Source organism: Bufo gargarizans, chromosome 6 (genome assembly GCF_014858855.1).
Source record: "Bufo gargarizans isolate SCDJY-AF-19 chromosome 6, ASM1485885v1, whole genome shotgun sequence".
NCBI classification, from domain to species: domain Eukaryota; kingdom Metazoa; phylum Chordata; class Amphibia; order Anura; family Bufonidae; genus Bufo; species Bufo gargarizans.
The window spans coordinates 302,851,655-302,877,186 of NC_058085.1; the positions used below are offsets into that span (position 1 = coordinate 302,851,655).

At 41.0% G+C, this 25,532-nt stretch overlaps 1 protein-coding gene across 1 annotated transcript in view; it reads left to right on the forward strand.

Annotated features, from left to right (window-relative positions):
* The window catches only part of PCDH15 (protocadherin related 15), a 1,384,495-nt gene that overhangs the window by 249,609 nt on the left and 1,109,354 nt on the right, over window positions 1-25,532 (forward strand). The window lies entirely within an intron of this gene.

Consider the following 25,532-nt stretch of genomic DNA (forward strand, 5'->3'; position numbering starts at 1 on the left):
TTTAAACAAAAAGTCGACGATATCCAAAACGACATCCTGCTAGCTCAACAGGCAACTGTCCCCCCCATAGAGAACAACGTGACAAACCCTACTCACACCTTCACCCTATGCCCATTAAAACTTGAAGACCTAACAAAAAGCATGATAAACATGTCCAAAGCAACTTATCCCCTCTCCAATATCCAAACTAAATCTCTTATTGAATGCACGACCACCATTGCCCCGTTAATTCTAACAATTATAAATGACTCCTTTCTTAGTGGCAACGTCCCTGAGACTCTCAAGTTAGGAATCATAACTCCCCTCCTCAAGAAACCAGGAGCAGACATAAATATAATGGCCAACTTCAGACCGATTACCAACATCCACCTAATAGCTAAAATCATGGAGACAGCAGTGGCAAGCCAACTCCAGCTGCACGTAGAAAAGCATCGACTTCTAGATGAACACCAGTCGGGCTTTAGGCCAACACACAGCACGGAATCAGCCCTGGTCAGCCTATGGGATGAAGCCCTAGGGGTCGCAGACGAGGGAGGGGGGACCTGGTTGGTCCTCATAGACATGTCGGCAGCTTTTGACACTATCAGTCATCCCATCCTCCTAAATAGATTAAAAGCTGACATCGGAGTAGATAGCCACGGACTTACCTGGTTTGACTCCTTTCTGAAAAACAGAACTCAGAGAGTCAAACTGGGCTCATTCTTTTCCCCAGTCGAGAAGGTGGAGTGGGGAGTCCCTCAGGGATCTCCCCTCTCGCCATTACTCTTTAATATATATGTCCGACCTCTGCTCGCTATTCTAAAGGAGTATAACATCAGCTATGAGTCTTATGCGGACGATACACAGATCCTTTTGAGAGTATCGAAATCCGCTGATGACTACAAGCTCACGCAAGAAGGACTAAATAAGGCCAGGAACTGGCTAGCACATAACCACCTCAAACTCAACCCGACCAAGACTGAGCTTATTGCACTACATAAAACACCTGAGACTGCCGCCCCGTCTATCTTTGGGGAAAACGTTGCCATCGCCACACAAGGAAAGAGTCTGGGGATAATCTTGGATCAAGAAATGAGCCTCCGTCCCCAGATTAAAGAAGTAATACGGAAAGCAAACTTCGCCCTATTCCTTCTAAAAAAAAGCCCTACCGTTTCTCCCCAACACATGCAGACAGGTCGTGGTGGGAGCTCTAGTCAACTCCCACCTGGACTATGGTAATGCAATGTATGCGGGGCTGCCAGAGAAAGATCTGGGAGCTCTGCAACACTGTCAAAACAGAGCCATCCGGCTCATCAAGAAACTAGACTGGACAGATTCTGTCACAAAAGCACGCAGGGAACTCCACTGGCTCCCAGTGAAAGAGAGAGTGCAGTTTAAGCTGTGCTGCTTAACACACAAAGCTCTCTACAAAACAGGTCCCATCTACCTGCAAAAAAAGATAACACGTCACCATCCTCCTAGAGAACTGAGATCCACCTCAGCCTCCCTTCTGTCGGTGCCAAGAACCCGCCTCAAGACAAGGGGGGACAGACGTTTCTCAGTATTGGCCCCCAAGATCTGGAACTCCCTCCCAGAACACATTAGAACAACATCAAATTACCTGGAATTTAGGAAGTTGGTTAAGACCTGGCTTTTTGTGTAGGATGATGTAGGGGCCCACCAATATAGCCGTCAACAAGCGCTTCGATCGGATTGAGTTCCTCTAGAGCGCTATACAAGGACTTAGTAACATAACATAGTAACATAACATTAAACCAGGCACCCCCTGCTATGAAGAGGGGAGGGTGCCAGGTCCCACTGAGGTCTATGCAGAAGATCTCTGTACAGTGGGGGAACCCAGTGTGAGTCCACACTTAGAAGTCCCTGCTTTGACTCTCTCTCTCTCTCTCTCTCTATATATACAGTCATGTGAAAAAATTAGGACACCCTTTGAAAGCATGTGGTTTTTTTGTAACATTTTTAATAAAAGGTTATTTCATCTCCGTTTCAACAATACAGAGAGATTAAAGTAATCCAACTAAACAAAGAAAACTGAAGAAAAGTCTTTTCAAGATCTTCTGTAAATGTCATTCTACAAAAATGCCTATTCTAACTGAGGAAAAAGATAGGACACCCTCACATGTATTCCCTCTTAAATTGGCTCAGATCTCACACAGGTATATCACACCAGGTGCACATAATTAGTAGATCGTTACTCTGCATGTTGAATGAGGCTTGCCCTATTTAAACCTCAGACATTTAGTTTGGTGTGCTCCTGACTGTTGAAGTGAGAGTGAGCACCATGGTGAGAGCAAAAGAGCTGTCAGAGGACTTCAGAAAAAAGATTGTAGCAGCCTATGAGTCTGGGAAGGGATTTAAAAAGATCTCAAAAGATTTTGAAATCAGCCATTCCACTGTCCGGAAGATAGTCTACAAGTGGAGGGCTTTCAAAACAACTGCCAACATGCCCAGGACTGGTCGCCCCAGCAAGTTCACCCCAAGAGCAGACCGCAAGATGCTAAAAGAGGTCTCCAAAAACCCTAAAGTGTCATCTCGAGAACTACAGCAGGCTCTGGCTACTGTTGATGTAGAAGTACATGCCTCTACAATCAGAAAGAGACTGTACAAGTTTAACTTGCATGGGAGGTGTGCAAGGAGGAAACCTTTGCTTTCCAAGAGAAACATCGAGGCCAGACTGACATTTGCCAGAGATAAAGTTGACAAAGACCAGGACTTCTGGAATAATGTTCTTTGGACAGATGAGTCCAAAATTGAATTATTTGGACACAACAGCAGAGGACATGTTTGGCGTAAACCAAACACAGCATTCCAAGAAAAGAACCTCATACCAACTGTGAAGCATGGAGGTGGAAGTGTCATGGTTTGGGGCTGCTTTGCTGCAGCAGGACCTGGTCAGCTCACCATCATAGAATCCACGATGAATTCTACTGTGCATCAGAAGGTGCTTGAAGAACATGTGAGACCATCAGTTAGAAAATTAAAGCTGAAGCGGAACTGGACCATGCAACATGACAATGACCCAAAACATACTAGTAAATCAACCAAAGATTGGCTGAAAAAGAAGAAATGGAGAGTCCTGGAATGGCCAAGTCAAAGTCCAGATTTGAATCCCATTGAGATGCTGTGGGGTGACTTGAAAAGGGCTGTACGTGCAAGAAACCCCTCAAACATCTCACAGCTGAAAAAGTTCTGCATTGAGGAGTGGGGTAAAATTTCCTCAGACCGATGTCGAAGACTGGTAGATGGCTACAAGAACCGTCTCACTGCAGTTATTTCAGCCAAAGGAGGTAACACTCGCTATTAGGGGCAAGGGTGTCCTATCTTTTTCCTCAGTTAGAATAGGCATTTTTGTAGAATGACATTTACAGAAGATCTTGAAAAGACTTTTCTTCAGTTTTCTTTGTTTAGTCGGATTACTTTAATCTCTCTGTATTGTTGAAACGGAGATGAAATAACCTTTTATTAAAAATGTTACAAAAAACCACATGCTTTCAAAGGGTGTCCTAATTTTTTCACATGACTGTATATATATATATATACACACACACATATATATATATATATATATATATATATATATATATGTAGATATGTCCATATATGGAGTCAGTGCTTGGAGACACCCAGTATATTTAAATCTAATAAAGCCTCTATTTCTGAAAAGTTTTTGCCACAATTTGAACTCACAACCTACTACATTAGAGGCAAGAACCTTAACCACTCTGTCCTCAGAGTAGTTTATTATGTAGTAAGTATTCCTATAGAGCAGAAGTATCATTTTATAATTAACTGTGGTTTAACATGCCACTGTATAGCGTAGTGGTTAAGGTTCTTGGCTCTAATGTAGAAGGTTGTGAGTTCAAATCCTGGCAGAAACATGTCATTAATAGAAGCTAAATTCAATTTATATGCAGTACAGACCAAAAGTTTGGACACACCTTCTCATTCAAAGAGTTTTCTTTATTTTCATCACTATGAAAATTGTAGATTCACATTGAAGGCATCAAAACTATGAATTAACACATGTGGAATTATATACATAACAAAAAAGTGTGAAACAACAGAAAATATGTAATATTCTAGGTTCTTCAAAGTAGCCACCTTTTGCTTTGCACACTCTTGGCATTCTCTTGATGAGCTTTAAGAGATAGTCACCTGAAATGGTCTTCCAACAGTCTTGAAGGAGTTCTCAGAAATGCTTAGCACTTGTTGGCCCTTTTGCCTTCACTCTGCGGCCCAGCTCACCCCAGACCTTCTCAATTGGGTTCAGGTCCGGTGACTGTGGAGGCCAGGTCATCTGGTGCAGCACCCCATCACTCTCCTTCATGGTCAAATAGCCCTTACACAGCCTGGAGGTGTGTTTGGGGTCATTGTCCTGTTGAAAAATAAATGATGGTCCAACTAAACATAAACTGGATGGAATAGCATGCCGCTGCAAGATGCTGTGGTAGCCATGCTGGTTCAGTATGCCTTCAATTTTGAATAAATCCCCAACAGTGTCACCAGCAAAGCACCCCCACACCATCACACCTCCTCCTCCATGCTTCACGGTGGGAGCCAGGCATGTAGAGTCCATCCGTTCACCTTTTCTGCGTCGCACAAAGACACAGTGGTTGGAACCAAATATCTCAAATTTGGACTCATCAGACCAAAGCACAGATTTCCACTGGTCTAATGTCCATTCCTTGTGTTCTTTAGCCCAAACAAGTCTCTTCTGCTTGTTGCCTGTCCTTAGCAGTGGTTTCCTAGCAGATATTCTACCATGAAGGCCTGATTCACACAGTCTCCTCTTAACAGTTGTTCTAGAGATGTGTCTGCTGCTAGAACTCTGTGGCATTGACCTGGTCTCTAATCTGAGCTGCTGTTAACCTGCGATTTCTGAGGCTGGTGACTCGGATGAACTTATCCTCCGCAGCAGAGGTGACTCTTGGTCTTCCTTTCCTGGGGCGGTCCGCATGTGAGCCAGTTTCTTTGTAGCGCTTGATGGTTTTTGTGACTGCACTTTGGGAAACTTTCAAAGTTTTCCCAATTTTTCGGACTGACTGACCTTCATTTCTTAAAGTAATGATGGCCACTCGTTTTTCTTTACTTAGCTGCTTTTTCTTGCCATAATACTAATTCTAACAGTCTATTCAGTAGGACTATCAGCTGTGTATCCACCTGACTTCTCCACAACGCAACTGATGGTCCTAACCCCATTTATAAGGCAAGAAATCCCACTTATTAAACCTGACAGGGCACACCTGTGAAGTGAAAACCATTTCAGGTGACTACCTCTTGAAGCTCATCAAGAGAATGCCAAGAGTGTGCAAAGCAGTAATCAAAGCAAAAGGTGGCTACTTTGAAAAACCTAGAATATTACATATTTTCAGTTGTTTCACACTTTTTTGTTATGTATATAATTCCACATGTGTTAATTCATAGTTTTGATGCCTTCAGTGTGAATCTACAATTTTCATAGTCATGAAAATAAAGAAAACTCTTTGAATGAGAAAGTGTGTCCAGACTTTTGGTCTGTACTGTACATATATGTGTTTTTAGCCATAATATATTTACATAATATAATATATGTAAATATATTATGGCTAAAAACCTCAGTAGTAGTTTCCCACATATTTTGCTCTTCATATATATCAGAAGTATGTGAATATATATATATATATATATATATATATATATATATATATATAAAATTTGTTTTGTAATTGCACATTTATTTAGTGCCATACATTTATTACAATTACAAAAAAAATAAAAATATAACATACATAAGTTTAATTTTGCCTCTATTTCTGAAGGGATTTGAACTCACAACCTTCTACATTAGAGACAAGAACTGCAAATCACTACTCTACATAGCTGCATGTTATCCTGCAGTTAAATATCAAATGATACTTCTGCTATATAGGAATACTTACTATATGAGAAACTACTATGAGGTTTTTCTAGCACAGTTCATCATTCAGCTTTATAGCAAGAGTGTTAAGGTTCTTGCCTCTAATTTAGAAGGTTGGGAGTTCAAATCCTGGAATTGAAACTTTTCAGAAAGAGAGGCTAAATTAGATTTAGATACACTGAGTTGAGCATCGCACTCAAGCACACGCAGTGTTTGGTCGAGCATTGCGATGCTCGAGTCAAAATGGTGTTTTGCCGAGCATGCTCGATCAAAACTACTGTACAGTGCAATTTAAAAAAAATGCCTCAAAGGTGTATATAGTCTTTAAAGCTACTGTGCAGCAATATATGATTTTCAACAAGGCTAGTCAACTGTTTTATGACATCTATACCATCAGTAGTGTTGAGCGCATATATCTCAACTTTGAAAATTTGTGAATATTTTGAATATAGTTCTATATTATCGTTATAGCGAATATTCGCCATTTTTTGCCATCTGAACAGTAAACACATGATTGCTCCCTGTTTCTTGCTTGTGAGCCAATGGGTCATTGGCCCACAAGCAACTTAAGCAGGGAGGAATCATGATGAGGCGTACTCCTCCCCGACAAGCGTCCCTGTCACCATGGGAACGCCTGGTGGTTAAAATCAACCATCGGATCTGAGTTTTCACGATCTGAGTGAGATTATGAAAACTCAGATCCGATGGTATATTCTAAACCCCATGCGTTCCCATGGTGATGCGAATGCTTGTCAGGGAGGAGTATGTGAATATAATGAGGCAGTAAGGTGCCCAGAGGTGAATTATTTTCATTTAAAAGGTGACCAGGAAAGCCCTAGAGTGCCCAGGTCCTCCCCCCTACAGAGCCCAAGCAGGCCTCTCTCTTCTCTCATACACTACGCCCCCAGCCTTGCCATTGTGGTCAGGTTCCCCCCCATCCCGGTTACGTCGCTGGTAGATGATAACCCCGCCTTCCCTTTTCCTTCATATTCACTAACAGGCACAGGACCTGCACTCTTCCAGTTTAACTGAGGGCATCAGCCTCAAATGTTTTTAATTTTCCATGTATTCCATATATATATATATATATATATATATATTTATTTATTTTTTGCTGCACAAGCCACTATGTCTATTAATTGGCGCCACTCATTCTAATCCTGACTACAAACATATCACCTCTGTGTATAGATAAGACAGGATCTAATTTAACAATGGGTAATTGTGAAAGTTTATATATCTTTTCCATGTACAGTACAGACCGAAAGTTTGGACACCTTCCCATTCAAAGAGTTTATTTTATTTTCATGACTATGAAAATTGTTGATTCACATCAAAACTATGAATTAACACATGTGGAAATATATATGTAACAAAAAAGTGTGAAACAACTGAAAATATGCCTTCAGTGTGAATCTACAATTTTCATAGTCATGAAAATAAAGAAAACTCTTTGAATGAGATGGTGTGTCCAAACTTTTGGTCTGTACTGCATAAGCATGCCTCAAAAACTCTTCCATAGAAGTCAAAGGGCTCAACTGACCATTGTGTCTATTGCCCATGGGGCTGCCATAAAGCAATTTTATTAATGTTTGTAAATTCTGTAAAGAACAGCTCAGGCAAGATGGCTGCCCCCATAATCATGTTCAGAAAATAGAATAAATAAATCTCTGATCAGAAAATAAAAACAAATTAGAGAAAAAGGCAGATAGCTGGCAGATAACATTTTTGGTTACACATTGCCTTTAATAAGGAGACATATTGAATCATGGTAGAAGTATTTTTTTTAGCTGTTGGTGTTCATGAACTGACTTAATTAGTTGTAGTAACTGCCAAATGCCAAGCTTAGCCAGCCTTAGGCCTCTTTCACACTACCGTTTTTTTTTTCTTCCATTTACGGGACGTTCTTTGCGTTCCATATATGGTCCGTATACGGAACCATTCATTTCAATAGTTCCGCAAAAAAAAAACGGAATGTACTCCGTATGCATTGTGTTTCCATATTTCCGTTTTTTTGTTCCGTTGAATTATAGAACATGTCCTATTATTGCCCGCAAATCCTGTTCCGTAGCTCCATTCAAGTAAATGAGTCTGCCAAAAAATGCATCCGTATGTCTTCCGTATCCGTTCCGTTTTTGTGGAACCATCTATTGAAAATGAAAATGTTATGCCCATCCCAATTTTTTCTATGTAATTACTGTATAGTGTATATGCCATACGGAAAAACGGAACTGAAGCGGAAACACAACGGAAAATAAAAACGGAACAATGGATCCGTGAAAAACAGACCAAAAAAGCCATACGGTCGTTTAATAGAGTCCTTAAAGGTATGTTTCAGGTGTTTAGTCCTCAGGAAGGATAATCAATATATCAATGGGGATCTAACATCCAGCACCACTGCTGATCAGCTGCTTTAGGCCACAATGTTCCTCTGAGTGTCACGACCTCCTTATCTCCTACCAAGCACAGCTCCATTCATTGGATGACAACTGTGCTTGGTATTACTGCACAGCCCCATTCATTTAAATGGGACTGAGCTGTGCCTAGGACATATGTCCAATGAAGATGATGCCACTGGCCCAGTGCTCATTGGAGCGCCATGGTCTCTTCACATAGCTGATGATCAGGGGTGCTGGGAGTTAGTCCCTCACCAATCTTATATATTGATAACCTATCCTAGACAGCCCCTCTAAAGTGATATATATATATATATATATATATATATATATATATATATATATATAAAATTATTATTATTATTATTTTTTTTTTTCTATTGGTCTTTTTTGAAATCAGGGTTTTTTCCTCTACAGTTTTCAGTTTCTCTGCATTTGCTGACTGAGGCTCCATGCATCAGAGAGCTGCTGTCATGACTCGATCTGTAGCCCTTATCTCTAGTTTCTCATCAGCTCATAAACACTCATTTAAGCTAAATCCTTTTCAAACTGGTAAGTCTAGCTTAAATTAGTGTTTTTGAGTTGTCAGGGGACTAGAGATAAGGGCTACAGATCAAGCCAATAGAGCAGCTCTCTGGTTGAGTCCCTGTCATGGAGAATCAAATCTAGCAAATACAGGGAAACTAAAAGCTGTAGAAGACAAATTGTTATATATTTTTTGGTCCTTTTAATAAAGACCAGTTGTAAAAATGTTTTAGCTCACGATAAGCCTTATACAATAATAAAAATGTCCCCAAGTGTCCACTCCATAGCCTTTAATTTTTCTTGTATCTAGTAGACAAATCTCTGCCTTACATATCAAACTTTTAACTACAGTGCCACTCCTCCAATATTCTTCTCCTACAGTTGTAGTCTGTATATGCTTTAGTTAGTAGCACTTTTCCTTCGTAGCTAGAGAATTTCAATTTGATCACACCGTGCAGCACAATGAAAAAAAGAAATCTGTAAAGGAAGTATTATTCAAAAGGATAAAAAGATGTGTAAGGTTTTATATCTGTGCAACTTCAAGGCCTTTTGCTAGCTGCTGGAAGGTTTTTGTGACACAGGATATGACAGGTAGCAATCAAAGCACGGTGTTCATGGAGTGCACCCTTGCAAAATAACATTAGCTACATTTTGTTTAATTTTCATGAGACATAGCTACCGAATAAGGAAAAAAAGAAAAGAAATGGTCTTTCTTGCTATGTGCATTTGTCCTTGACTTTGGTTCTGCCAATGTGCAATTGTCAATTTGTCCTAAAATACCACTTGAGTTTGGAAATATACATCTTTTTCGGAATACTACTTTTTAATATTAGTATACACAGACTTTTTTCGGGATGAATAACTAATTGATGTGCTGTAAAATAAATTACAAATAAGCAGAAATGAATCATAGATCATCTACCTATACTAAAGAAAGCAATCCACAATCAAACAAAATCAGTAGAACATTATTGGAAGAGAATATTATCTCCTTAAGGCCACTTTCACATGCCTATAATAAGGACAGATTTTGGAATCCAAAATATGGATCCAATACCCAAATACCATATGGTTCAACTGAACAGGACTTAGACCACCATCAGATGTTACGGTGAACTAAAGCTTTCTCCAAGCCCCCAAATATACTTGCACACTTGGCTTGCAAGTGTTCTTAATAAGGACAAGGGAGCACACCACTGCCAGAGTCTTCTGGAAGTGCTTTACTCCCCAGAGAACAAAAAGATCAAGCATTTTAGAAATGAAAATATCCAATTCTTCTTTCCATTGATATCTACTATTTTGAAGAAGGAGAAGGCACTCATACAAATTAGATGGGGGGGGGGGGGGGGTTGTGTTTTGAATTTTTTTGCCTTCCTCAGGATCAACTTACAAGCTGAACTGGATGAACAGTTTTTTTGTTTTGTTTTTTGCCTTATAAACTATGACTATGGATAGGATTAAGATGGCTATGACTAATATGTGCATGGCTGTCTTACTTTGGGTAAGTTGAGCCATCACAGTTTATTAGAATAGTAACGGTTCAACTTTGATTTGTGTAAATCAGTTTAGAAGTTCCTGTAGGAGAGTAGAGAGAGGGCCATCATATGAGCCCTTGGATGGGTTTCTCACAGAACAGCATTCTGCAGCTTCTGCACTATGAAGAATAGAAGCCGTTTTTGCATTTTCATTTTTCTTCCCTATCTTCCTTGAGCCATAACTTTTTTATTTTTCTGTTCACATAGCTGTATGAGGGCTTATTTTTTGTGTGACAAGTTTTGCTTTCTAATGCCATAATTTAATATTGCAGTGTTTCCCAACCAGTGTGCCTCCAGCTGTTGCACAACTACAACTCCCAGCATGTCTGGACAGCCTTTGGCTGTGCGGGCATGCTGGGAGTTGTAGTTTTGCAACAGCTGGAGGCACACTGGTTGGGAAACACTGTAATATTGGATACAATACAGTGGGAAGCAGGAAAAAATTCCACATGGGGTAAGATTGGGAAAAAACGCAATTCTTCCCCTGTTCTATGGCCTTTGTTCCAATGACGTTCCCTTTGCAGAAAAGCTGAACTGTGCCCTTCATTCTCTGTTCCAGTATGCTTATTACGATACTATATATATATATATATATATATATATATATATATATATATATATATAGGTTTTTTATGTCTAAATAGTGTAAAAAAATATATATATTATATTTTTTTTACGTCACCATATTCTGACCCCCATAACTGTCTTATAGTTAAATCTACTGAGCTGGGGGGCTCATTTTTTGTGGGACAATCTGTAGTTTCCATTCATACAATTTTGGAGAAGCAATGAAAAAAAGGCAAATTGGTAATTTGACCCTTTTTCATAGTACAGGCATATTCAGATACGGTGATGCCCAGGATATTTATATATTTTCTTATTTATGTATTTGTAAAGGGGGAATATTAATCACCAACATTATGCGAATATCGATAATTAATATTCCTAAATAGTAGGAGCCGTCTAGTGATGACTCCACCTATTTATGCCTTTATATAATAACAACACAATACTTTTGCTATGCTTTACACTAATCACTAATGCTAGCTGCATGCGCCTTACTAACTCGCTACCGCTAACAAGTACACACTACACAAAGGGTACAAATATAACGGTATTTATTAAATACACTGAGCACGCAATACACTAACAATACACAGCACTACACATATACAATCCTAAACTACACTACACGTTCCCAATTCCACCCATAAACTAACTAGACAATTCACACATACAAGTAATATTATCCCACCCGTCTATCTACTCACTGTCCCTACGGGGTTACAAGAGGGTCACCAGTGGCGCTGCAGGGGCGAGTGCAGGCCACAGACACTATAGATTCAGCACTGCAAGGGTTATTTGCCAGTGAGTGCTGAGGTTAATACCAGCAGGAGAGCTGGGGTTCTGGCAGGGAAGGGGTTAATGGATTAGGGACATCAGGGGCACAGAATCAGGGTCACCAGGGTCCTGGCAGGGAAGGGGTTAAACACTCAGGGGTATGAGACCAGCAGGGGAGCTGGGGTGGCAGGGAAGAGGTTAAACAGTAGGGTTAATCAGGGGTAACAAGGGGCAGCATGGGGTCTGGGATACAAAGGGTTAAATCATTGGTGGGATAGTGGTAGGGAAATAAGGGGGGTGAATATGGTTGGCACTGCAAGGGAGGTACAATGCCATGCCAGCGTATACTCAGCCATCTCCAGGGCCAAATGGGCCTCTCTTCCTTCAGGCAGCAGTCCTCATGTGTCTCTGGTTCTAGTCTTGTTCCAAGAGCCCTGTTCCTTTGTCCTGGACTGATATATAAGTCACTCTCACCCCCCCCCTTCCCCCATCCAAGGTGTAGGGAAATGACATCATCGTGTGCATGTGACGGAATGCATGCACTCAGATTGCAGCAGACAACTGGCTGGCCCCCTGAGGCTAGCAGCACCACACGCCCAGCCATGTCACAAACACAAGGTGGGGCCGCATAGTAAATAGGCTGATAACCCTTAGCCTTTGAAGTCACCAGCCACCTGGAGACATTTCCACCCCCTGCAGGAACTCGCTGAACGCTGGGGAAATTTAAGTATATATATATATGTATATAGATACTTGGGGCGCATCTATATACATATATATATATATACTCATTATAAACCTGGGGGCATACATGGGCAGTTATAGGCCCATATATATATATATATATATATATGCACACACCTGGGGGAGAGCCATGGCAGATACACATATACAGGTCCTTCTAAAAAAATTAGCATATTGTGATAATGTTCATTATTTTCTGTAATGTACTGATAAACATTAGACTTTCATATATTTTAGATTTATTACACACCAACTGAAGTAGTTCAAGCCTTTTATTGTTTTAATATTGATGATTTTGGCATACAGCTCATGAAATCCCAAATTTCCTATCTCAAAAAATTAGCATATTTCATCCGACCAATAAAAGAAAAGTGTTTTTAATACAAAAAAAGTAAACCTTCAAATAATTATGTTCAGTTATGCGCTCAATACTTGGTCGGGAATCCTTTTGCAGAAATGACTGCTTCAATGCGGCGTGGCATGGAGGCAATCAGCCTGTGGCACTGCTGAGGTGTTATGGAGGCCCAGGATGCTTCGATAGCGGCCTTAAGCTCATCCAGAGTGTTGGGTCTTGCGTCTCTCAACTTTCTCTTCCCAATATCCCACAGATTCTCTATGGGGTTCAGGTCAGGAGAGTTGGCAGGCCAATTGAGCACAGTAATACCATGGTCAGTAAACTATTTACCAGTGGTTTTGGCACTGTGAGCAGGTGCCAGGTCGTGCTGAAAAATGAAATCTTCATCTCCATAAAGCTTTTCAGCAGATGGAAGCATGAAGTGCTCCAAAATCTCCTGATAGCTAGCTGCATTGACCCTGCCCTTGATAAAACACAGTGGACCAACACCAGCAGCTGACATGGCACCCCAGACCATCACTGACTGTGGGTACTTGACACTGGACTTCAGGCATTTTGGCATTTCCCTCTCCCCAGTCTTCCTCCAGACTCTGGCACCTTGATTTCCGAATGACATGCAAAATTTGCTTTCATCCGAAAAAAGTACTTTGGACCACTGAGCAACAGTCCAGTGCTGCTTCTCTGTAGCCCAGGTCAGGCGCTTCTGCCGCTGTTTCTGGTTCAAAAGTGGCTTGACCTGGGGAATGCGGCACCTGTAGCCCATTTCCTGCACACGCCTGTACACGGTGGCTCTGGATGTTTCTACTCCAGACTCAGTCCACTGCTTCCGCAGGTCCCCCAAGGTCTGGAATCGGTCCTTCTCGACAATCTTCCTCAGGGTCTGGTCACCTCTTCTCGTTGTGCAGCGTTTTCTGCCACACTTTTTCCATCCCACAGACTTCCCACTGAGGTGCCTTGATACAGCACTCTGGGAACAGCCTATTCGTTCAGAAATTTCTTTCTGTGTCTTACCCTCTTGCTTGAGGGTGTCAATGATGGCCTTCTGGACAGCAGTCAGGTCGGCAGTCTTACCCATGATTGCGGTTTTGAGTAATGAACCAGGCTGGGAGTTTTTAAAAGCCTCAGGAATCTTTTGCAGGTGTTTAGAGTTAATTAGTTGATTCAGATGATTAGGTTAATAGCTCGTTTAGAGAACCTTTTCATGATATGCTAATTTTTTTAGATAGGAATTTTGGGTTTTCATGAGCTGTATGCCAAAATCATCAATATTAAAACAATAAAAGGCTTGAACTACTTCAGTTGGTGTGTAATGAATCTAAAATATATGAAAGTCTAATGTTTATCAGTACATTACAGAAAATAATGAACTTTATCACAATATGCTAATTTTTTGAGAAGGACCTGTATGTCCTCCTGATAACATATATACACATATATAAGGGGAATAATGTATTCTAAGGGGGATTATATATATATATATATATATATATATATATATATATATGTTATAAGGGGCCACAGCCATATATATATTATAAGGGGCATGGTCTAAAGGAGGCACATATTTCCCACAGGGGCCACCATGAGCCCCTGGGGATCACCATGGGCAGACATGCGCATGATGCTGTGGTTAATGTATGCACATATATACCATACATGCCCGCACGTGTTTGCAGGCATGCATGGATATATATGCATATGTCTCAACCCCTCCTCAACAGTATTTATTTTTATTCTAAGGATTTTTTTTATGTTTTATATAATTTGTATAGTTTTGTTTACTTTTTTATGATTTTGAAGATTGTATTGTATTTGAAAAATCATTTTTTTTTTTTAATTCTGAACCTTCATGGGTCTGTTAGACCCATCATTTGTACAGAATTGCTCATTTCTTGTGTTGGCCTGCCACCTGCTGGCCAAAAAAAAGAATTGCAGCTTCAATAACCTGTGTCTTCAATTACCGGCATCCTCATTTGCAGGCGGCAGATCGTGGTGTCTAATAACGTTCTGCCGCTGGCAAACCACTATACAACATGGGGACAAGTGTTGGCATAACGATTGCTCCTCCCCATGTTGAGGAAGAGATCGCTGTATGTAATTGCAGCAGTCTCCTCCGGTAGTGAGCAGGCAATTGCATGGGAGAGAAGCAATCGTCCGCCACATTGGGCTATGTAATACTGCCATTAGTGTTTATTTCTTTTAAGAAGGAAAGCTAGCACCGTAGGTAGAGATGAGTGAAATTCAAAAAAAAAAAAGATTTGATTTGATCCAAATTTATTTGCTGGCTGCAGAGAGCTTGTATAGTGGTGTATAACACTGTGCCTTGCAGTAACACGCAGGGTGATTATGCTGTAGTAGTGAAACAATACTGCAAATCAGTATAACACGCATATGACAGACGTCACTCTTAGAATCACTGCACACTTCACTTATTTGGGCAGTTACGGTGCCAAAACTTACCAAATTACTTAATTGTGCCTTGCAGGTCGATGTTAGCTTCAAGAAGAAGCACACTCCTTTTACACCTTCGTCTGCTGCTTCCACATAGATGTCTACAGGACCTGTTCTGATAAACGCTTATACAAGTAGAGCCCCCAACAGAGTTGATAGGGTGTCAGCAGTAAGTTTGTGTTGACATCACTGATTATTCTGCCTATCCTCTGATCCATCAGAACAATAACCACCAAAAAATCCTGTCTGTTGTGCATCTGCCTTCACTAGGTCAACATTTCCTCAGTAATCCATCAGTATTGCTAAAGCCCAAAAAAGAGGACTGGATCCAAAACAGAGATAACACATGAATAGAATGTTTGCGTGTCTTTTATATTTTTTACCCACTCCTGATTTTGGCTGCCAAATCATAAACCAATTTTGATGGAACCATATAGGCCTTACAGCTGCTACATAGACAGAATCCATTGTGTGTTTTATTTTTCCTTCCTACTGGCAGATCAGATAAAGGGTCAAGTAAATTATTATGTCAACCAGCCAAAAAGGCAAAATAGTGGCCCAGTTATGAAGTGGGGAGGGTGGGAACAGCAGTGGCCCAATGACATACTGGTGAGGTGGCAGCATGAGGAGACCACAGAGTGGCTCAGAGACGTAATGTTGAGCTGGCAGCAGCATGAGGAGACCACAGAGTAGCCCAGAGACATAGCATTGAGGTGGCAGCAGCATGAGCAGAGCACAGAGTGGTAAAGTGGCAGCAGCATGAGGAGACCACAGAGTGGTGAAGTGACAGCGGCATGAGGACACCACAGAGTGGCCAAGTGACATAGTGGTAAAGTGGCAGCAGCATGAGGAGACCACAGAGTGGTGATGTGGTAGCAGCATGAGGAGACCAAAGAGTGGTGAAGTGGCAGCAGCATGAGGAGAACACAGAGTGGCCCAGAAACATAGTGTTGATGTGGTAGCAGCATGAGGAGACCACAGAGTGGTGAGGTGGCAGCAGCATAAGGAGACCAAAGAGTGGTGATGCGGCAGCAGGATAAGGAGACCAAAGAGTGGTAAAGTGGCAGCAGCATGAGGAAACCACAGAGTGGCCCAGGGACATAGTGGTGAGGTGGCAGCAGCATGAGGAGACCACAGAGTGGCCCAGAAACAGTGTTGAGGTGGTAGCAGCATGAGGAGACCACAGAGTGGTGAGGTGGCAGCAACATAAGGAGACCACAGAGTGGGCAGGTGGGAGGAAATACCAGTACCAGCTAAATATGGTGGCTGACAGTAGGAGCACCTGGTGTGGCATTAGTCGGGTGGCAGCATTAGAATAGCAGCTGAAGCAGGTAGTCAGAAGAAACCACTTTCTATTGTCAAAGTGTTAGGGTGTGACACCATGGATGGTCTAGTCTGATGCATCAAGCATTGGTGTTGGAAAATCCTGGCTGATCCACGCTCTAATGCCCCACTGCTGGCCAGGCAGGAAAGTTTATCCAGGGCAACCTCAGGCAGTTGCGGCCACAAATCGAGTTTGGCTGCCCAGTAGTCCAGGGGATCTTCATTGTGTGGTGGCAGGGTGCACTTCAATTATGCCACTTGTGATGAATACCACCCCTCGTGTCCGCTGACGTCAACCACGTCGAGCTCACGAGACCTGGTATGATCACGGGGTTTACCAAAAACGTGAAGTTACGCCCTCCAGAGGAGCACGTAAGGTCAGGCTGGTATAGTTTACACACACACCTCCTGTCCACGCGGGCACAGAGAGGCAACAAGCTGGAAGGGCCTTTTCACTGCCACAGTGAAAACAGCCCACACTCAGCCCGGGTAACTGCCACCAGTTTCTCGTTTCATATAGGCCCGGTCCGCTAACGGGATTATATAGGGTCAGAAACCAACCCGCGGTAGCTTATAACTAGGCCAAAACACGGCTGTGGGGATTCGTGATCGAGATACAAGATAGCACAAGATTAAATTATAGATTTAATCGCTGTAAGAGCACACTAGATGTGACACAATATACACAGACAATATATACAGTGGTCTGAGATTACAAATACAGATTATATGGGTACAACTGGGCTAAGCAGTGTAAAAGTAAGTTACCAAGTATGATGAAAGTTCTTTGTGATGTCCTGAGCTGGAGTCCACACGAGGGGCTGTGATCTCCTGCTATTTCCTGGGTCCCTCTAAACACATGTGTAGGATGTGACCCCTCTTCAGAGAAAAGACCCGCCTACTTGCTGGCACCAGGCTTTTAACCTGTAGTCGGCCCATCCCCTCCCTGCCTCAGGGAGGGGTCACCTCCCCCTCTTCTGGGCTGACCGCAAATGACCCACAAAACCCTTTAGGGTTCATAGCTCCAGACCAGAGTGTCACAGGGAGATGGTTCTTGGACTAATGGACCTGACTGGGTTCCGGCTACAAGTAGAGCCCAAACCTGGTACCGGTATGTGATTTCTATGGGGAGATATGGGTATCTCCCTACCCCGACTGGGTACGAGTAAACAAAGACCATGGGACCGTACCTCGTGGCCACCGGGACACAAATATGTATCCGGTTTGCGCCTGCGATGGCCAGGTGATTCATAATTCCTTATGAGAGGTAGGTGCCAATATGTCTAGGAAATCTCATTGAACCAGGCAAGAGCAGATACCCCCTGCTGGGGTGTTTTCCTGCAAGATTCAGCTGGCTCCAAACTGGTGCATGGAGGTGTGAACTTTTCCTTGAAGCAGGGCCCTCCTGTGGAGTTCCTTACCTCTGCAATCGGTCAGCACATGGGGGGTGTAAACTTATTTTGCATGTACACTGAGTCATGCCAAGTGGTGCATCAAATTGCAATCAGGGCTGGGGCTTTGAAGCAGGGAAATCCTGTAGATTTCCCTACCTCTGCTGTCTGTCAGCAAATGGGGGTGTGTGAGGACATGGCTGACAGTAAATATTAATCCATATTCCTCACACCACTACTTGCTGGTTCAGGTTCGGCTCTATTTCTAGAAGACAGACAGCTCCCTTTGGCTTAGGTGGTGGAGCCTTGACTGCCTGAAATTGAGTGCGTGCCACTGGGTGATGCACCAGTTGCTGCGTCACGCTGGATCAGCACATCGGAGCCACGGTTCTCCTAGGCCACTTTATGATGACGCTGCACATGTTGATGCAGGACCATGGTGTCAACATTGGCACCCTGGCCGCATTTCACCTTCTGCCCACAAATCCAGCAAATGGCCATTTTCGCCTCCTCCGGCAGCCTAACAAAAAATTGCCACACCACAGTGTATGGTGTTTTCCCACCAACACTCCGTACCGACTGCCTGCTACCACTGCCTTTGTGAACCCCTGTACCACTAATTTACTGGCCAGTAGGCTCATGCGAAGTGAGTGGTATACCCCATTCATGTTTGGCTCCCGACCTCCCATTGCTGCCACCCTGCTGACTCACAGCCATGCTGCTACCCTGCTGGCTCAGTCACTGCCTCACACGCAAGCTGCCACCCTCTTCTCCTGATGGTTTTAATAAATGACCCCCTATGTTAAACAACTTCCACTGTCTGTACCAGTGGTAATAATAATAGTTATAAGTAATGATGAGCGTCAGGGGCTACATTTGAATTTGCGATATTTCATGAATATTTTGTAGAATTTTCGTCATATATTTGTGACTTTTCGATAATTCAAGATTATTTTATTGAATGCGAAAAATCGGCAATGTAAAAATAGCGTAATGCGAATTTGTAACGCGAAATACAGGTGTAGGTCACTTTGGCTACATTTTTCAAGCTATTATAAGTTTCCTGAGACTGGAGAAAATGGTTGGCATGGCAGAACATTAAAATAGCTTTATATGCAGATAGAGTCAAGTGCTCCAATATATTTGTGATTGCACTAATCGGCAGTGATTAGAATATTTTTTTTCGCACTACGTGCAACTTCACATTTTAGCAGGTCAGACTACAGATTACTGATCGGTGCACTAAGTATTGTTGTGAACTTGACATTGCTTCCTTCTAATTGGCCCACAAGCAAGAAGCAGAGAGGAATCATGTGTTCAGATGGATAAAAATGCCGAATATTGGTATAGCACTATATTCAAAATATTCATGAATTCTCAAAGTGGCGATATTCGCAATTTTTTTTATTCTTGCTCAACACTAGTTATAAGTTAAAAGGAACCTGTCACATTGAACATGGTGTCTGAGCTACAGACATGTTATAGAGCAGGAGCAGCTAAGCAAATTGATATATGGTTTTGTGGGGAAAGATTCAATAAATTATGTAATTTATTCACTTAAGTACCTGTTCATTCTGAGGTTTGAAGTCAAAGAGGCGGTCCTATCAGTGATTAACAGCTCTCTCTGTATACACAGTCATAGAGGGAAGACTGTCGATCACTGATATGAACGCCTCCTTCACTTCAAAGCCCAGAATGAGCAGCAATTTAACCATTTCACATCCGCCCATAGGATATAAACGTCCTATTGGTGGATGTTTATCTCTGAATGGATGTTCTGGAACACCCATTCAGATATGGCAGATGCACGCTAATCGTGCAGCTGCCCAGCCCAATCGTCATGTGACCGCCATGGCCGGGAGAGTGCAGGAGCTGTTGGGTCTTCTACAGACCTCGATCAGCCCTGCACTGAGGCTGTAAAGCATTGTATTCTGATGTACATCCTCCCTAGGGGGTGTATTTCCCCTTTAACTGGTGCTACTATGTCAGCCCCAGTTACAAGAGAAATCAATGGTGAAAAAAAAAGTGAAGGTAAATGTCCCCCATAGGTCTTGTATGACCTTTTGGGGGATGCAAAGTGTAAAAAAAAAAAAAGCTTTCACATGTAAAAAAAAATCCAAATTAAGTAATTTTTTAAAAATGTTAAAAACAGAAAAACATAAAATAAAATAGACATATTTAGTATTGCCGCATCCATAATGACTGGCTCTATAAATATATCATATGATCTACCCTGTCCAATAAACACCATATTAAAAAAAACTGTGTCAAAAGAAGCCATTTTGGTCACCTTACATCACAAAAAGTGCAACTTCAAGTGATCAAAAAGGGATATGTCCCACAAAATGGTACAAATAGAACCATCACCTCATCCCGAAAAAAAATGAGCCCCTACATAAGAAAATCGCTCCAAAAATAAAAAATAAAACTAGCTCTCAGAACATGAAGACATTAAAACATCATTTTTTTGTTTCAAAAATGCTATTATTGTGTTAAAGTTAAATAAATAAAAAAGTATACATATTAGGTATTGCTGCATCTGTAACAACCAACTCTATAAAAATATCACATGAACTAATCCCTTAGATGAACAACGTAAAAAAAAAAAAAAACTTTTTTGTCACCTTACATTACAAAAATTGCAACACTACGTGATTAAAAAGACGTATGCCCCCCAAAATAGTATTAATCATTCACCTCCTCCCACTGTTAAAAATAGCTATTTTTTGTCACCTTACATCACAAAAATTGCAACACCAAGTGATCAAAAAGGTGTATGTTCCCCAAAATATATTTTTTTCTTCAATATATTTTTCTGCTAATATTGTGTTAAAGTGAAATAAATAAAAAAAGTAGACATATTAGGTATCGCTGCATCCGTAAAAACAAGCTCTATAAAAATGTCACATGACCTAACCCCTCAGATGAACACCATAAAAAAAAAACTGCGGCCCCAAAATTTTTTGTCACCTAATATCACATAAAGTATCAATCAAGTCACCTCATCATGCAAAAAATGATATCTTAATTAAGACAATCAGTCAAAAAATTTAAAAGCTATTGCTCTCAGACTATGGAGACACTAAAACAGGGATCAGCAACCTCCGGCACTCCAGCTGTTGTAAAACTACGACTCCCAGCATGCTCCATTCACTCTTTTGGGAGTTCTGTGAACAGCTTGAGTGCTGAAGGTTGCAGATCCCTGCACTAAAATTTAGGTTTCAAAAATGCTGTTATTGTGTATAACTTAAATAAATAGAAAAAGCATACATATTAGGTATCGATCTGTTCTATAAAAATGTCACATGACCTAACCCCTCAGGTGAACGCTGTAAAAATAAATAATTAAAAACGGTGCTAAAACAACACATTTTTGGTCTCCTTGCCCTATAAAGTAAAAAAAATGAATGATCAAAGAATCATATGTACCCAAAAGTGGTAGCAATAAAAACGTCAACTCTTCCTACAAAAACGAACCCCTGCACCAGACGATTGACAGAAAAATAAAAAAGGGCGTTCAGAAAATGGACACACAAAAACATATATATACAAAAAAATGCTTTATTATGTAAAACTGAAACAAACCAAGAAAGTAGACATATTTGATATCATTGCGCCTGTAACTACTTGGTCTATAAAAATAGCACATGATTTATCCCATCAGATAAATATAAAAAAAAAAAAAGTGCCAAAATGGCCACTTTTTGGTTACCTTGCCTCACAAAAAATGTAATATAGAGCAATTAAAATGATATGTACCCCATAATAGTAAAACTGGCACCTTATCCCCTAGTTTCCAAAATGGGGTTACTTTTTGGGAGTTTCTACTGTAAGGGTATATCAGGAGGGCTTCAAATGGGACATGGCATCTAAAAACTAGTTCAGGTAAATCTGCCTTCCAAAAACCATACGGCACTCCTTTTCTTCTGCGCCCTGCCGTGTGCCCTTACATCAGTTTACGGCCACATGTGAGTTGTTTCTGTAAACAGCTGAATCAGGGTAATAAATATTGAGTTTTGTTTGTTTTTTAACCCTCGATGTGTTAAATTAAAAATAGATTAAAATGGAAAATCTGCCAGAAATTTAGAAATGTCATCTCCATTTTCCTTTAATTCTTGTGGAACACCTAAAGGGTTAACAAAGTTTGTAAAATCAGTTTTGAGTAACTTTAGGGGTGTAGTTTTTACAATGGGGTCATTTATGAGGGTTATCACTATGTAAGCCTCACAAAGTGACTTCAGACCTGAACTGGTTCTTAAAAAGTTGGTTTTGGATTTTTTTATGTAAGAATTGCTTCTACAATTCTAAGCCTTTTAACGTCCTAAAAAAAAAAAAAGAACATTTACAAAATTATGACAACATAAAGTTAGACATATGAGGAATGCTAAGTAATACATATTTTATAAGGTATCACTTTCTGTTTTAAAATCAGAGCAATTTAAATTTAGAAAATTGTGAATTTTTCAATTTTTTTTGTAAATTTTGAATTATTTTATAAATAAAGGTGAAATATATCGACTCAAATTTCCCACTGTCATAAATTACAATGTGTCACGAGAAAACAATCTCAGAATCGCTTGGATAAGTAAAAGTGTTCCAAAGTTATTACAACATAACGTGGGATATGTCAGATTTGAATAATTAGGCTCTGCCAGGAATAGTGATGAGCGGCAGGGGTCATATTCGAATTTGCGATATTTCACAAATATTTTGTAGAATATTCGTTGAATATTCGTAAATTCGAACATTCATTATATTCTACGAAAAATCGGCAAGTTAATGATTGTGTAATATGCAAATTTCCGTAATGCTAATTTTCGTAATACGAATTTTATATTGCAAATTTTTCAACTTAATAACTATTAGACACAGAAGATTATAGCACTATATTAGCAAAATTGCTCTATATTCGTTTTTTTCAAATATTCGATATATTGCTGTAACTTTGTTTTTTCGAATATTCGTAATATTCTAAAACAAGAATATATAGCAATATAGCGTATATTTGAAAAAATATATATAGAGCAATTTTGATAATATAGTGCTATAATCTTCTTTGTCTAATAGTTGTAATTTTTTTTCTCATCTGAAGTTCAGATTGGAAAAAAAAATACAACTACTAGACAAAGAAGATTATAGCACTATATTAGCTAAATTTCTCTATAGTCTTTTTTTTTTCGAATATTCGCTATGTTGCTATATATTCTTATTTTAGAATATTACTAATATTCGGAAAAAAAAACAAAGTTATAGCAATATAGCGAATATTCGAATTTTTTTTTATTTTTATATAGAGCAATTTAGCTAATATAGTGCTATAATCTTCTTTGTCTAATAGTTGTAAGTTTAAACATTTGCAATAAAAAATTCGTATTACGGAAATTCGCATTATGAAAATTTGCAAACAACACTACTCCTAAAGTCAAATATACTGCAGCCTTCTCATTGGCCCACAAGCTGGATGCAGGGAGGGATCATGTGTACTGATTTAAAAAAAAAAACATTCAAATATTCAAAATTACGAATATATATCACTATATTCGAAATATTTGCAAATTTTCTAAGTACCTATATTTGTGATAAAAATTTGAAATTTTAATATTCGTGATCAACACTAGTCAGGAAGGGGGAATGTGAATTCTCATCGCCCGGATGTGAAGTGGTTAAAATAATAAATTAGAAGTTTTATTGAATATTTTCCCATAAAACTACACATCAATCCGCTCAACTCCTCCTGCTCTAAAACATGCTTATTGCAGGTTACTTTATGTTTTCATGGTGATAGGTTCCCTTTAAGTAAATCACAATCTCATATAATTCTTCTTCCTGATAATTGCCCCATGTAAAGGTGTTGCTCATCTCCCTATGAACAAGCAAATGCTCACTCATCAGGTAACAGAAACAATTAATATGTATTAACACAAGTGATCACTCTAGCGATTGCTCGTCCCCATACACCAGAGGTGATTGCTGCATGTAAAAGTAGCTTTCAACTCTGGTAACAAGCAAGCAATTATCAGGAATAAAAAGTTTGTTCCAGATAATTGCCTGCTGTTCTGGCCTGTGTAAAGGGACCTGTTCTAACAGCACAGCTTAATATGAGGTTATTTTTATGGGTGTGCTTATTTTTTAAGCGAATGCAATAAATCTTGATATCTTTAGTTAGAATGTGTTCAGAAGTTACCTATTCTATGATTCTCATTAACTAAGTGTCCCTTAGGCCTCATGCACACGACAGTATTTTTTCACGGTCCGCAAAAACGGGGTCCGTAGGTCAGTGATTCGTGACCGTTTTTTCGTCCGTGGGTCTTCCTTGATTTTTGGAGGAACCACGGACATGAAAAAAAAGTCGTTTTGGTGTCCGCCTGGCAGTGCGGAGCCAAACGGATCCGTCCTGAATTACAATGCAAGTCAATGGGGACGGATCCGTTTGACGTTGACACAATATGGTGCAATTGCAAACAGATCTGTCCCCATTGACTTTTAATGTAAAGTCAGGAGTCCCTTTATACCATGGGATTGGAGTTTTCTCCAATCCGATGGTATATTTTAACTTGAAGCGTCCCCATCACCATGGGAACGCCTCTATATTAGAATATACTGTCGGATATGAGTTACATCGTGAAACTCAGATCGGACAGTATAGTCTAACACAGAGGCGTTCCCATGGTGATGGGGACGCTTCAGGTTAGAATATACAAAAAAACTGTGTACATGACGGCCCCTGCTGCCTGGCAGGTGCTGCCAGGCAGCAGGGGGCAGACCCCCCTGTTTTTAACTCATTGGTGGCCAGTAGGCCCCCTCTCCCTCCCCTGTAGTTAACTCGTTGGTAGCCAGTGGGCCCCCCTCCCCCCCTGTAGTTAACTCATTTGTAGCCAGTGGGCCCCCCTCACCCTGTAGTTAACTCATTGGTGGCCAGTGGACCCCCCCTCCCTCCCTTGTAGTTAACTCATTTGTAGCCAGTGGGCCCCCCCTCCCCTGTAGTTAACTCATTGGTGGCCAGTGGGCCCCCCCTCCCTCCCCTGTAGTTAACTCGTTGGTGGCCAGTGGGCCCTCTATCCTCCCTCCCCCTCCTAATTAAAATCTCCCCCCTATCATTGGTGGCAGTGGAGAGTACCGATCGGAGTCCCAGTTTAATCGCTTGGGCTCCGATCGGTAACCATGGCAACCGGGACGCTACTGCAGTCCCAGTTGCCATGGTTACTTAGCAATTTATAGAAGCATCATACTTACCTGCGAGCTGCGATGTCTGTGTCCGGCCGGGAGCTCCTCCTACTGGTAAGTGACAGATCATTAGGCAATGCACCGCACAGACCTGTCACTTACCAGTAGGAGGAGCTCCCGGACGGACACAGACATCGCAGCTCGCAGGTAAGTGTGATGCTTCTACGCCACTGGCTACAAATGAGTTAACTACAGGGGAGGGAGGGCTGGCTACCAACAAGTTAACTACAGGGGAGGGAGGGGGGCCCACTGGCTACCAACGAGTTAACTACAGGGGAGGGAGGGGGGGCCCACTGGCTACCAACGAGTTAACTACAGGGGAGGGGGGGCAGCCGCACTGGCCACCAATGT